General features: G+C 44.7%; 2 protein-coding genes and 1 long non-coding RNA gene across 3 annotated transcripts in view; 1 reads left to right on the top strand and 2 right to left on the bottom strand.

The window, feature by feature from the left end:
• Positions 1-7,675, bottom strand: part of LOC127471128 (uncharacterized) — a 60,820-nt gene extending 53,145 nt beyond the window's left edge. The window contains exon 1 of the long non-coding RNA XR_007904575.1: positions 7,447-7,675. This is a non-coding gene — a long non-coding RNA (uncharacterized LOC127471128). The remainder of the gene's footprint in view (positions 1-7,446) is intronic.
• GPR50 (G protein-coupled receptor 50) overlaps positions 1-15,876 on the bottom strand; it is a 148,791-nt gene that overhangs the window by 61,009 nt on the left and 71,906 nt on the right. The gene's annotated exons all lie outside the window — the stretch shown is intronic.
• RNF128 (ring finger protein 128) overlaps positions 1-15,876 on the top strand; it is a 316,984-nt gene that overhangs the window by 250,022 nt on the left and 51,086 nt on the right. The gene's annotated exons all lie outside the window — the stretch shown is intronic.

Below are 15,876 nucleotides of genomic sequence, written 5' to 3'. Positions count from 1 at the left end.
AACGTGTCCACATCCCAAAGGCGACAGGCAGGACAAGGCAGTGGCTGCCTGCAGAGCTGTCTCATATCCTCAGGAGGAGGCACCATGCAGATTGCAAGACCTGACCTGTCAAGAGCACATCCAAGCTTTAGAGGCACACAGTTTTACCGGGGGAAAACACCTGGGGCCAGTAAGGGCTCTGATGATAACTCACTCCTGTCCTCCTTTCCTTGTCTTGCCCACGCTAAAATCCCACTGGAAGCTGAGAGTAAATTCAAGTAGCCCTCAAGGAAGAACTAGTTTTACCAAAAGAATGTGACTTGTTAAATCTAGTTAAAATTTTTAAAAAGTAGCAATTCCTGGCCTGGAGCAATTCTACACCTAGCTTGGAGGCTCACATCCTTGATCCCAGCAGGACAGTACAGTGGTGCTTTTTTTAGAAAACACAGGGAATCATATAATCCTGCCTCAGCAGGGAACAAAGATGAGCCATGCAAGTACAATCTCTTGGACACCAATTGATACTCCACACATATCTGTCCAGACACAGCCTAGCACATCCCTTATGGTAGTATCCCTCTGTCCCCACTTTCATCTGGCAACTAGTCTTTGCCAAGAAGTCCTGATGATTCTGCAGCTCTTGCACTACCTTCAGATCTGGAAGATGACATTTTCTTTATGCATGGTCCTGATAGAAACAAAGCCTGTTTTATTTACCAACAAAAACCAAAGAGGCAGGAGTCAGAGCCACTACTGTGGAAGAAAGCAAATTCAGCACACAATTTCAATTACTTGGGTTAGACAACTGATTTCCATTACTGCTAATGGGATTTATGCATCTATTTGCCTGGGCATGGTACTGGAAAACTGTGCCTCTTTCTGACCCCATAAGTTTTTCTTCCCCATAAGGCTTTAAAAGAATAGAGTAAAATGCAAATAAAATTAATGCTGTGTTAATCATTGCCTTAGCTTTGGGCCATTAGCAACGCCTCTGCTTCTCTGGAATTGTGCATTTTATTTTCAATAGACACCTCACCCCACTCAATGATAAAGCCATTGTCCCAGGTACTCTGTCTGCTCTGGGTTTATATACTGCCCGTACTGGCAAGTTCCCCTTTCATACCTCTCAACTACTTCGAGTTCCTTGGCTTTGCCAGATGTCTTGAGGGACTTTCATTCCTATTCTTGAATTAATACTGCATGGGAATCTCTTCCCTCTGCTGTTTCCTACATGGAAGGCACAGGTCTGGAGGAGCACTCATCCCCGAGAGGTGCTGAAACAGAAAGCCTGCTTGAAAACACTGTGCTGTCACTGATGCTCAAAAAGCTCACAATCATATTTTACAGTGGTAAGAAACAGTTAAAATTTTAAATGCAGCAATGAAAATGAGAATGTCAACACCTCTTTGTCTCTTGGATGATTTCCAGACTTGTTCTGTTTATTTAATAAGAGACCATGACATGGCCACCTGTTTAGCAAAGTCTCCGCAAGCCTCCTGCTAACCTTTGCATTTCATTTTTCTTAAACTGCTTACAGACATGGAAGGGCTCAATCCCAGACAGAAACTTGGGGCTTCCTGGTAGTTTTAATGAAAAGGTCAAACTGAGAAAGGAGTGACTGTGTGCTGAAGCAGGTGGCAAAGCTCACAAGAGCCACGTCCTGCATGGACGCAGCACGGAAGGATGACGTCAAGGAAGTTGTAGAGATTTTTATTCTTGTTGCTCAGTTTGGTCATGTTGTCACACCAAGGAATCTGTGGAGCAGGTACTTCAGAATGGAGTGTGAGGGGGTGTTAGGATTTATGAGTCGGATAAAGTGGTTACAGGTGAACTCACATGGAACAACAGATCTCTACAGGAATCTCCCATGAGGCTGGACTCCCACACTCCAGCTGCTGACAGGAAAATAGCTTTGAAAAAACACCATCTCCTGTCTTTTCTTTGACTTGTGCTTCTTAGACACAGCCTTTCCCCCCTTTCTAGCCAGTTTGGTCACTCCAAGAGCATTCTGACACCTTCAATCTCTTAAAAGTACTGAACCATTTTCATTTAAATGTCACTTAAATGTCATTTAGATTAAATTTATGTTTGCAAGACACAACATCACTCCACACTATACTATGTCCACTACTGATGGAAGTTGCCCCCAGTGACACACACATTAGGTAGGTGGTCCTCCTGACTCCACTGACCTGGGACATCTCAGCAATCGTGTTCATCCTACAGTTTACCCTGGGATCTGTCAGAGGGCATAGAGAGACTTTCCAGTTTGTTCCAAGTAATAAGCCAGCCTAACTTGGCCTTCGTGTAACAATCACAGCAATCAATGCTTAAGTCAATGCTTTAATAGAGCTGAAAGTCACACCCCAGATCTAATAAAGAACCCGAAATAGCTATAGGCAAAATTGCAACAGCCTAAATACCAGCTTAGCAAGCACAGAGAAATAGAATAGTTTCTGCCCCAGCTTGTACTCCAGGTAAAATTATATTTCCAGGGTAGCCAAAAAAGCAGAGACCACATCTTTGGCCATGGCGTGTAGAGAAGCTTCTTGCCCATCTGTCATATGTAAATGGGGTGTGGGCTCCTTGGAGAATCAACTCAGCAGCAAACACTGCAGGGCCTAAAGGAACCTCAGATCCTACCAGCATTCCTATGGCCCCCATCAGAGCACAGCAAGTGCAGGCATCAGATCATAACTTAAGATTAGGTTAGTGGAAATAAAGACTGTTGTTATTTGTTTCATGCAGGTGTTAGAGACTCTTTCTGCACTCCAAAATAGATTCTGCACAAACGGGCTTTAAAAGTCCTCAGTCTTCCTCACACTCGTGTCCTTCAGGTCACAGAAATCACTTTAAAGTCAGCAAGGAAATAACACCCTGCTGTCTTCCGACAACTAAATGGGGCATACCCTAGTGCTGTCAGCAAGATTGAATGTAGCCTCTGTGCTCTGTGAGACCATAAATCCCTTTATTGGCACAGATTACGAACCTGATTGCTTGCATACAGATTAATGCAGCAGCATGAGTCCTCTGGGTGACTGCTGAGCAGGGAAAGCAGGAGGGGGGAATTTATTTGCTCGGAAGCTTGTGATATTTATCTATCAATCACGAAGGAAAAAACATTTCATGAGCTTAATTCCAAAAATATCTTTGTATACCGAGAACAGAGAGCTGGGAAAATTACCCAGATTAAAAAACAGAAAGGAAGCAACCCCACAGTTGCACATATGAAAGCCCAAATTTGTGCCACCTGCCCAGGGTCAGCACACCCTGACAACACACCTGAGGTCTCCTCTCCAGCCATGGGATTTCCTTACACACCTCACTCAAGTAGAAAGAACAGGAAGAGCATGGCTGAAAGAGGAGAGGTAACACATGACACAATCATTCGTCTTCTTGAGAGCCTCAGCAAATTCTTTCCATTTCCATTTTTAATTCACCACTAAATATGGTGAATTAAAGAAAGACAGTGAAACTTTTCTTCTGGCAGGAAAGACGACGGAGCAGCCTCTCCACATTTTTAACTCTGCATTGAATGATGACAACTGACAGTTTATCACCCATATTTCATGCTCCTTATCCAGGCCCTGCCTTGCTGAGGCCATTGTCCGTAGGTGGCAGGTGAGGGTTGCAGTCCCTCACCCCGGGGAGGGGTCCATCCTTTCCCACTGCCCACCAAACCCCAGAGATGCTGCTGCCATTGATGACAGACCATTTGTGCACAGCTGTTGTACCACCAAGGGGAGCCAGGTCCCAGCCCTGTGACACACTGCACCCAAAAGGAAGGGCCACCATTCAAAAAGTTCTAGCTACTTCCATAGACCCCACAGAGAGCCAAGCCAGGAGCTCAGGACTTCTCTCCTCCACCAAGAAGCTTCCAAGAACCAGGGACCTACTGCTCAACCAATCCAATTTGAAGAGCTATCTACTTAGTGAAATATTGCTCTGATACTCGAAAGCAGGTAGGTGCCTGGATGGCACCCAAGTCAACTTGGGGTCCCAGACCTGGTCTGCCAGATGCCAACACTTTTTGGCAGCTGGATATACTAGCTTGGCACTCCCAGGAAACTCAGTCCCCACTTTTGCTGGATGCAGTGATGCTGCCTGGGTGGACTGGGGCAATGTGCATGGGCCTTCTGGAGCCACAGCACACAAGACCAGGATGATAAAAGGGAAGAATCTGTTTGGAAGGACTTGCATGGATCTTCCATGCTCCTGAGTGCTGCCCCCTGCTACTGCACACAGCCAGGCCACGTGCTTTCACAGCAGCAGAACAGCTCCTTGATTTCCCAGAAAGTAACAAGTTATTCCATACTTAGAGCAAACTGGTGCCTAACACAGCATTTGTGGAACATAGCAAAGCACTCTGAGGGTGGGAAGAGAGTCCTCTCGTGGAAGGATGGTAACTCTGTGACCTATGCATTTATGATCTGGGCTCCCATCATACTTCCCAAACCATACGTAGAAAACCCAACTAAACAGCTGTCAGGATGTGCTAAAACAAAAGCATGTTCCCTGTCAGTTTTCTTGAAGTCAAGGGATTTAACCCTTCCTTTCTCTTGCTCTAAATTGCCCTTAAAATAAAACCACAACCCGTAGAAATACAAGTAGCCAGTTTAACATGCAAGTGTGACGTTAAAAACTGTGTTCGTTTTTGTAGACAATAAACATATGTAATTAGAGAGATGCATTTCCTCTTTTTTTTTTTCTTGTGTTTCCAGCCACAAACACCAAGTGTCACCACAGCTCTCCCTGGTCCCCCTCTGCAGTTACAGGCAGGGTCAGCCCTCGAGCCCTCCAGCAGCCACGTGCTGCCGTGTGCCCACGGCACGAGCGAGTGGGGCGCTTGGACATTTCACACACAACCAGTGAATCCATTAGTGCTGGATCAAAGGTTGCATTTTCCGCCCTTGCACGCACTGGAGCACGAGAGGCACACCCACCAAGGCTGCCACAGGCCTCATTAATCTTCTCAAAGACGACATTTCTTGCAAATTTCCTTGTTCCGTGTCCTGTGCTGGCAGCAGGCAGGGCAGCTCCCACACACAGCCACACGTGTTTGCCTACACTGTAATTTCATGAGTGCCTTAAGCTAACAGAAAGCATCACTTAAAGCAAAGAGCTGGTTCCTCTCTGCTCTTGCCCTTCCCTCCTGCACTCGGAAAAGCAACACTGGAGGACTGGTTTAGACCAAAATTGGTTTTTTATTGCAGGTTGATGTAGACTTCTAACCAAGTCCTGCCCCCTGCATAGCCTCATAACACCCCTGCCAGTGCCAGGGGAGACCAAGGGTTACAGGGCAGGAATGAGCAGCTCAGGCAGTGGAAAAAGGACTCTGCAGCATCCCCACTTTGAGTTTTGACATTAGTTTCAGCTGACATTGGCTGCCCTCACTGCTGGAACAGATACCCCAGTGACTTACCCCTGCATCCCAGCCCACGTTTCCATCACTGTCTTTGTGACAGCACTAGACTGCCTGAAAAATAAACAAAATGCTTTACCTTCCTTTACCTTTTGTCCAGCCAAGACACAGGTGTTACCCTCAAAGTAGTAATTAAAACACAGCATTAGGCTCAAACACATTATTCCAGCTGAGATGCTGCAAGTCCAGAGGCTCAAAGCCTCCCAGGATACAAGTCCAATACCAAGTTTTTCCTCCTGGCACTAACCTGTGTGAGCACAATACACCATTGGGGTGGAGCATCCCTTGGCCCCCTATATTTGCTGCTTGCTGGGCTCTCCCATTTGAGCTGTTTTACTTCATTTGAACATAAATACATTAATGAATCCTTCATTTCATTTGCTTTGCAGACAGGGAGCAGGCTCAGGCCTTGGGGCTAGAGAAAGCCACATCCCAGTGGGTCAGTGAAAACCAAGCAAGTGTTGTTCTTACCAGAGCTCAGGATCTTTCAGCATCAAAGGGGTCTTATCTGCTCACAGAAAAAAAAACAAATGTGCTAGCCTTGGCCAAACACTTTGCCAAAGAGCATTGATAAAATCTTACAAAATGAACTTTCTAATTCATGTTAGCTTGATGGACACCACAATGTTATCAGCAGAGCCACCCTCCAGGCTTACTGCCAGCAGATGTACTTGGCAGCAGGAAAGTGCCCTGGTAGCACATCCTGCACCCCGAACAGATGAGGACACCCATCACACACTTGTCATGACACAGGAGCCCAGAGACCTTGTAGGCAAACAAAGAGCAGTCTGAAGATAACCTCTTTGGAAACACACCGAGAGGGATGTGGTTAATTAGCCCAAAATAAGCAAACTGATTGAGAAAACCAAAGTAAGTACCCCCAAAGCTGTCACACCTCACAGCTAACACCACCAGGGGCCAGGAGAACAGGAAAAAGCAGGAGTTGTTTAGCTTTGTCCCCCACGTCATTTACTTCACTAAGTAGCTCAAGACACCCTCCCTCCAGTGTCTGCATAGCAAAAATGCTGTGGAGGGAGATGATGTGTGCAAATACCTCTGTAATTGTCTGTTCTGGCTCACACACTAACGTGATCACAGCGACACCCACCCCAGTGGGAGAGTGAGCTCAGTTATGCAGGTGTAGGGAGAGGAGCTGCCTCTGCCCAGCCCTGGCCTGGGAGGAACAGTCACAGGGAAGGGATGAAAGTACAGCAGAATTAATGAAGAGTAAAGTACTCGTTTAATATACAGTTTCATTTTTCGTATTGGCAAAGCAGTTTTGTGCATTTATTGGGGTTGTTCCCAAGTAGATAATTTCTGCTTTGAGAAGCCTTCCTATAAATTGACTTTTAGGGTCTGTCTAAACTCTGAAATATTTCTAGCTCCTTTTACAGCCAGTTCTGCCTAAATGAATTCTAAAGTCATCATATAGATTTCAGATAGTATAAAGCATGCAGGCAATCTTTTTCCTACGCTATGTTCAAGGTAACTTTGAAAAGTCCATTAGAGCTAATACAATAAAAATTTTCAGATCATCTGTAGTCCTGTTGTGCTGGTTTAGGCTGGGGTAGAGTCCATTATCTTCATAGTAACTAGTCTGGGGCTGTGTTTGGGATTTGTGTTGAGTACTGTTCCTGAGAAGCACTTACACAGAGACAAGGCCTTTTTGGCTCCTCACCCCACCAGCAAGAGGCTGGGGGTGCACATGGGGTTGGGGGAACACAGCCAGGACAGCTGACCCCAACTGACCCCAAGTTGCCAGCTGGGATTAAACCACAACACCTGTACACACAGGTCATTACTCTGGCTTTATCATGAATTTAGGTTATAGTTTATGACCTGTAGAGGATTCCTCCCATCAGGTAAAATGTAGGTCAAATGTCAAATAAGCAGATGATTTCCTTTCATGGTTTACTGACAGTTTCACATACATCACGTTTTCAAAATGTATAGCAAGAAATCAACATTTCTTGCAGCATCTAATTTCACATTAAATTTTTAGTAATTAACAACTAGAGCAGAAATAAGTCTCAGGTAATTCTTACCACTGGAAGGCAGAGGTTTGTCTGATTCTTTCTGATGGATTTTCCTTTAAGTGACCTAAAACCAGGAGTACATCAGCCTTCAAAACTTTCCACTAGGTTTATTCAAACACAGAAAGACTTAAGAGATCTTTACCCACCCAGCTTTGGAATCATTGCAAATAAAACACTTAGGAAAAAATTTGGATTGCCAAAGCTGAGATCCAAGCAAGTATTGACTTAACTGGTGAGAAACCACCATATTCCTTCCTTTAAACTAAACTACAGAAGGCAACAGCTAGTGCCAGGAAAGATGGGGACAGCTGCAACCTGACTACTGCTTGAAAGAGGAGCTGAGAACAGGCTATCAAAAAAGGGCTCCCATTGTCACCCACATTCATCTGCATCTTGTGATTTATCTCACCATGTTGTGATCTCAGGCCTGTGGCCCCAGCCTACACATGCTGATTCTTTTCCTGCTCTGTAACTCACTGTTCCTTTCCTGCAAAACCCCATCAGTCAGGAGGAGCTGGGACCAGCACTGAGTTGTATTTACTAGTTCAGCAGCCAGCTCCTGTGGTTGCTCCATGTGGGCTGACTTGAGACTATATTTAGAGCATGAAATCCCTCTTACACCTCTATAAATGCTTCCAGTGACTCATCATGGGGAAATTAGCAGCCCTACACAACCATGAAAACAGAGAAAAGGATACTTTTGGGAAAACTGCCAACACTTTTTCTCCAATGGGAGTTTTAATTGGCACCAGCGTTTGTGTTCATTTTGATCCACGCTCTTCTACACTCAACACCAGGATTTAAGCATGAGAAGGCGTAGAAACAGTACAGATGAGGCATGTGACCATGAAAGCCATATGGGAAAGCACTGATCCCTTCTCTCTCTAGTATCAGCCTGTACTTATTGCAGTGTCTCTCTTTGCAACTCAAGGTTTACACAAACTCAGCAGAGAGGGTATTTTCAGCCAGTTAGGAGCACACAGACAGTCAGCTGCTGCACCTCAGCTGATAGGCAACAACACCCGCTCATGCTCCGATGCTGTAATTTGGAATGTGGCAGGACAAGGTTCTGTCCAAAATGCCATACCCAGGGTGGCAGACAGATGCCATCTCAAGCACTGATGCCAGCAGGAGGCAATAAGACAAAAGAGCAAAAAGTCTGGTCCTTGTCCCTTCACTAGGCATGGATGGATCTGGGGAACAGCATCACCCAGAGCCTCTGTGTCTGTCAGCCACACCAAGAGAAGCCACTTGCTGGAAAATGCAAAGCCTTTCTCTTCAGTTCTGAACTGAGCAGAAGCTGTAGGCACCATCCACCTCTGCTGTTTCAAAGTTCTTGAAGAAGAGAATATGTAGAAGAATATGGAAATGAAAACAAGTTTGTCAATAGTGGTGGGCGACTGTGTTCACGATTGGAATCAGTTTTGATAGCAAAAAGACATTTTGCAAGCAAATAGTCCATCTTGCAGTCCAGTACATTTGGTTGTTTTCCAAAATAAAAAAAAAAATGCACTGAAACAAAGCTGCAGCATAAGCACTGTCTGTCCTGCTTGCCCAGTAAACAATAAAGATGAAATCTTACATGCCATTCAATTAAATACATGTTTAAGGATTACAGCTATTACAATTTGCTGGATATATAAACGTGAGATTATTTTTGGTTTTGTTAAGTTTACTTGTGCTCTCCCTCTGGATTCCCTGCCTTGTCATGCTGGGTGTAAAGAGAGGACACCAGGAGCTGGTTCTCCCACCTGCCCTGTAAGCTTGGTTGTGCCTCCTCTAGGCTGCATTTGCTTCCTTCTCTGCCCTCTCCTACTCCTGGTACACGTTCTCCAAGAAGGGCTGCCAGCCTGGTGCCCTGGCCAGCTCATGTGTTGCCTGTGGATCCTAGAGGGGTCACCATGTAGCCTCATCTGATATTCCCAATCACAAGGTGCTCCCTCAAACTTTTTCTTTGACTGGGTTCAGGTCCTACAAAGGGAAGACAAAAGACTGATTGGATTGAGTAGTTTCTCCTCCACATCCCAGAAAGACAAGGCAGGACTTAGCTGAACACATCCAGAAAAGGGTTACAAAAATCAACCAACATTTCTGAAGCACGCCCAGAAAGCCAAAAATACAACTGCCTTGTCACAGAGCAGGGGCAAAACAGTTCCACCACAACCCATGGAACAGATGACCAGTGCCCCAGGACTCTTCCCCCCCAGCTCTGGAAATAAAGGTCTCAGCTTTTCTCTAGAAGCACAAACAGGAGGTTCATCTCCCTCCAAACATCTTTCACACAGGCAGTTTCTTTCTTCCACAGCCTCCTAAGAGTCTGAGAGCTCTTGCATCTCAAGCAAGGGCTGACACAACTTGTTCTGTTTCAGCACTGCTAATAACTGCTGAAAAAAAGTCTTGGGGAGGGAGAAGAATCGTGTGGAAACTACCAGTTGGTATCATTCCCACAATGGTGGGAATCTAACTGGCATTTCTCAGGGAAACTTGGGCTTGTCATAGTTAACACTTCTCCTCTTGTTAAAAACAACTTAAATCAACCTTACTAGTTACCATCCATGGCTGGTTGATTAAAGCAGGAATCAGCACTCCAAAAGGGCAAAATTAAATTAAGTAATATTCATCTTTCATATGAAGATTTATTATGGAAATGATAATTTTGTTGGAGTTGATGCCCCTTTTCTGCTGTTCATTTTCCCCCAGATAGCTTGCTGTAAGTATCAAGGCTCCCTGAACCTGCCATGGTGGGTAACACCATCCAGTTTAATGCAGAGAGCATTAGGAACTTAGTACAGGAGATACAGCCACACTAAAACCTCAGTAAGGGAAACTTTAGTATTTTTGAATATATGCTCCAGAGGTATCAGAGTTCAGAGCACGCTTCGCTCTTCCATCACTTCCCAGCTATTTCACCCTGCACTAACTGCAACAACCCATAACAAGGGAGCCACTCCTGTGGGCTATGATCCATGCCAGAAGCCTGGCTGAGACTGTGGAAAGCAGCAGCTCAGGAGACAGGATTCAGCCCCTGAAATTACTTCACTAACGTTGCTGATAATAATGAGCAGACACAGACGATTAGCAGCTGGGGAAAAGCTCTGTAGTTTCATTCAGTCCTCATGAAGTTAAGAACCCTACAGTGAGAAAGTCTCTCAAAAACAGCTGAGTTTGTGTTTGGGTTTTGTTTCCCAGTGTGCAGAAATTAGGAATGAAATACTGCTGTAAATCAGGCTGTTAGAAGAGCTCCCCCAGCCCTTTACTCACATCAATCATCTGATTGCCTCCAGTGAGAGTGTTTCCATGAGTGAGGACTTTTGGCAGGAGTAAAGTTGGAAAGATGAAGCACTTGCACATAATGACAGATTCATGGAATAATATGAATATTTATACACACTGGCATGGGAGCACTAAGCTACCCATACAATTATTTATGTGCTGTGTTCAGACATGCCATTCATCTCAGCTATTCTCAACTGAGCAGGTTTGTGGCTCGCAGAGGCAGCCGACACACACTCGACCACGCTTTGCTCCAGTTTGTACCAGCACCAATTCCATGTGCAGCTCCTGCAGAGCGATGACAAGGCAGTGAAGGCAGATTTCCCCCCAGCATTACCGCAAGGACCTTCACGAGCTTTACTGGCTGGGTATCTCCTACCCACAGCTCCACTTCCTCTTTGCTTTTGCATGAAGCCAGAGGGATTCCCCCACACCCTGACTGGCATCCCTGAATGACTCACTGAGGCTGAGGCCCCAGAGACAGAGCTTCAGAGCACTGTACTCTCTCTACAGGTTTTTCCATGTGGCAAACATCTCTTTTTTTGTGCCAAAGCAGTATTTTCAAGAGCCTGGTGTCAGCTGCAAGCAGTTAAGCACAGACTGCAGACCTGGGGTGCCAGCTTGCTGCAGTGCGCTACAGGAAAAGAAAATATTTTGAAATTGTTACTTCTCTAAATCAACAGGAGTGAATCCACCAAATGCATCGTGAAACAGCGGAATACAAAGGTTACAGGAAAAAAACTACAAGATATGTCACAGGGTGATATGAGCAGGCACAGCATGGAAATGGTGTGGATCTCCTACCCAAGAAAAGCAGTCTGAGAGAGGCATTCACTAAGGTGAGATAAGAAACCTTACATACTTGTGGTAGTTACTGAAGTTTTTTCCTACCTGCAGTATTTTTCTTTATGGAACAGAAATCAGCAGAGAAATACTCCTAAGCCCATGGCATGGGTGGCAGCCCAGAGACTCACATACTGCCAGAGCTGAACTGTGACCTCCTAAGCCCAGAGTGCTAGAAAACAGTGTTCCCAGGGAAGATTGCTTTCTAGCAGCATTTCCCCCTTCTCTAAATAGTACTGCACCCACAGGCTGCCAGCAGTACTAGTGTGAGGGAATCACAGCCTGCCCCTCTCTTGTAACACCTTCCCCATTACTCCTGCCACCTTGCACAATCAATACTAATTACAGCCTCACTGTCAACTCTGCTAGCAAGGAGTAAAATGGTGATGATAATGATGATGGGGTAATAGAAACATTCATCCTGTGCACATTGGTAATCCAAACTCACTCATGTGTTCCGAAGGCATTAGGGTGGATGCGTTCTGAATCCAGAGAGATTCCAATCAGGCTATGGAATAGCTGTGTGAACCATTCTGACCATAACCCCCCAAAGTTAATTAAAACATCAAGTGCTTCCAAACTAGTGGTCTGTAAATAAAATGTTTTTCACAGGCACTCTCATTCATGAAAACATGGGAGACAAACTGCATCAGTAGCAAGGAGATATCTGCCATTCCTTGAGGGGAAACAAGCCCAGGCTCATCCTCCTTCAGTGCCAAATGCTGAACAGAGGTTTGGGAGCATGAGATCCAGCACCAGCATCTCTGTGGTGAGACTAGAAGATCCTTCTGTGTAACCCCACACCTAGAAGCATCCAAGAAGACACCTGTGGTAAGCAGAGCAGGTTTTCCTACCACAGGGTGATCTGAACACTGTCACCATGGGCAGGCCATGTGCAGGGAACTAGTGGTGTCCTAAGGGCACAGTTTATCCCTGATTCTCACAACACCTTCATGGCCACAATACAGCATAACACCCTGAGCCCTGCAAATCTCATACACACACACAGTTGTCTTCTCTAAATCATTCATGCCCAAAACCCAAACACAAACTTTTGTGAGCGTTTGACTGCCAGATTTATCTGTGCAGAGCTCATTTAAGTCACAATTCAGACACGTTGGGCTTGCTTCCCCCCCCATGCTACACATACCAAACTCAGATGCTGAATCAGCAGCAATTAGCAGTGTGCTCAGCAGTATCCTCTGCTGACAGATTAAATGCATCAGCACAAATGTACCTATGGACACCTCACCACTTGGTGAAAGACATGGGGAAAGTTGGTCTGTGTGCCCAGCAAGGTCTGGCTCTCAAAACACAGCATTTAACCAAGAAAAGCAAATTGGCAAAGACTGAAAATAGGTTAAAAAGCCACCAGCAAAAGTTGTGCTGCATGGTACAGTCTGGAATAGAGCCCCAAGTGTCCCCCAAATCCATTGCTTTCTGCTCCATACCAAAACTCAATTTATTATCTTTCCCCTCTCACTGGGGAGAAAATTTATACAATACCCAAGCAGGCCTGCATCACATCCAAAGGCACTAAACATACAGAACGCTGCTTTACCTATCACAATGCAAATTATATCAGCCATAAGCCATAAAAGAGTTCATTTCAAACGACAGTAATTTAACAAAGTTATTCCAAGGAGAACTAGTGGCTATATTTGTTTTCTTTCTGATATTGCAATAGCAAACCATGCATGAAGTTTATTAAGCCATGCTAATTGTCTTTCTGTTCTAGTACATTTTAGCCATATGGAGAATCTGGCTGGCGCTCAAAATACAATTTATTTGGGGAAAAATATCCTGAAAAGCTTCAGCTGCTTCAACTGTTAATTTCTTCGACAATGCAAATAATACATAATCAAAATGTCAGCCTGGATGTGGCACAACGTGTTGGAATCCATCAGAGAAAGGTAATTTGCAGAACCCGAGGAGATACACGTAGGAGAACAGCTGAGTTCACATAAAACATTTGCAATTAACCTGAAGGGTTCACACTCACTGGGGAGAGCAGTGACTGTGCCCATCCAGATGCACATGCCAGTGCTGTGTCATAGAGAAATCCCTACAGCAGCCAGGCCTCTGGGTTGGAGTCTGGGAATACTAAACCTGTGGGAAGAGATCAGGGTCCTGTTCAGATCCTCAAGTCTCCTTTTCACCATGACCTTGGGAGAAGCCCCAGAAAGCACAGAGCTCATCCAGGGACACAACCCCTGCCCTGGGTGTTGGGCACTGAACGGGAGACTCAAAGGGAAGAAGGTTGACACTGGAGTTACTGACACTATTTCCAGGAATTATCAGTTCAGAAAGCTGACATGCAGAAACAAAAGCCTGGAAGAAGCCTTCTCAGCATAGAAAACTCCCTAAAAGTGACATGCCAGTGATTTTTTTCAGGTGGAAATCTATGTCAGGTGATAAATTCTCATTCAGCTACAGTTCACAAGGGAAATTTCAGAGAATGCTGTGACTGTAATAAAGTTCATCACTATAAACTATCTTTCTTTAACTTTCCAAACCCTCTCAACCATACAACAAATCAGTATCAATACTCAAGATTTGGATTTCACAATCACTTCCATGCCTTGCTTAATGATTTTTCATATAGATATGATTTTTATTTCATTGAGGGATGACACAACATCAATAAATTCATTCCAAGAAACATTTTTACATGCCATGATTTTTTTCCCCATCCTCAGGGCACGTTGTTCTTGTGCTGCTGTAATTCATGCTACCATTGGAAACAGTGACTTTCAGTAAGGTTAGCCGTAAAACAAGTCACTGCTGATAGTCTTATGATACAATCCAGTTATTTATGAAAAAGGAGATTTTATTTTATTACTCCCTTCTAGCCTAGACAATAAAGTGTAATGACTTGCTGCTGGAAGGAAGACACAAGAGCACCAAATCATGACATAGAAGATACAGTTAATATAAATGATACGGTGAACTTTAATTTTTTAATATTTAAATATTAAAATAATACTGAGCATGGATTAACAATTTATGGTTGCAGGTTTCTCAGCTTTTTCATTACCTGGCTCTGAATCCTCAAAACAGCATAATAACTGCTGTATTATGTAGTTCTTCATAACTCACGGATTGCATAAGGTGAATATTAAGAACAAGGTAAAATGTACAAAACACCCTACAGCAAATTGTCATCTAGGGGAGCTTGAGGAAAATCCATCCACAGACACAGTGCCATTACCAACTGTTTTAACTGTTACTTTGAAAAAGAGAATAGAATCCCTCAGAAACGGAGGGTAGGCTGTATCAAAGAATTCATCCAGATTGCCCAAGGGGGTGCTTTTGGATGAGCACCCCAGCTGTGCCTGGAAGCATGGCCATCCTCCACCAGACCTTGTCAGAGCCTGGAGGAAAAGTGATGTTTTCCTACAAATACAGCATGCTGGAAGATAGAAAGGGTGGTCTCCCACACCTCTGCAAAGATATCTCCTGCCAGCTCCTGCTTGAGCACGTCCCACTCCACAGCCTCCCATCCAGTGACTGGAAATACACTTCCCTAAAACATGGGGCTGGAAGGCCTTGAAAAGTGGCTTCTGCACCTTCATCTGTGTGAGCTAAAGCAAACCAGGCCTGCTTTACACCAAGATCCTACTACAAGCTCTACCTTAAATTGCAATAAACTACTTAACACAAATTGTAGTTGAAGATTACACAATACTGTGGCATCAAAAGTCGTGGTGTTTTGTTGGGTTTTTTTTATGTGAGCAGTTATTTTGGAAAATACCACTTGGGGATTTAGTGGTGAATATGGTGGTGCAGGGTTAGTGGTTGGACTTGGTGATCTTAGAGGTCATTTTCACCTTTGTCATAGAATCAAAGAACTGTTAAAGAGAAAATAACATCAAATCTTTTGCTGTTTCTCATTTTTGACATGCCTTGCCATATGACAGAATAAGGATTTCCTCTAACACAAAAATCTGTGCATTGTTACTGGACCAAGATAAAGTTGCTCAGAGACCTGTCCAACCTGACCTTGAACGTTTACAGGGATGGGGCATCTGCCACCCCTCTGGGCAACCTGAGCATCTCAGCATCTACAAGGGCAAGGGACTTGCAGTCCAAACCACCAGATATGCATAGAAGATTCCTGGGCAACCTCCTACTATCTTGGCTAATTTCAGTTTTGCTGCTTTTCCTCACTTTTGGCAACCCTCAAGCCCACCTGCACCCTGTGGGTGTCATTGCACCACACTCCACCTCATGCCTGTGTGTCCCCACCAAAGCAAGGAGCTGCCCTGGGATGTTCCTCTCCCCTCTCTGCCCTCCCATTCATTTCACAAATTACACATTCAA

The sequence above is a fragment of the Manacus candei genome, unplaced genomic scaffold, assembly GCF_025592945.1.
Source record: "Manacus candei isolate 608988 ecotype Guabito, Panama unplaced genomic scaffold, ASM2559294v1 h1tg000003l, whole genome shotgun sequence".
Classification (NCBI taxonomy): domain Eukaryota; kingdom Metazoa; phylum Chordata; class Aves; order Passeriformes; family Pipridae; genus Manacus; species Manacus candei.
Note: the sequence above shows the minus strand (reverse complement) of the source record. Positions and strands in the feature narration are given on the sequence as shown.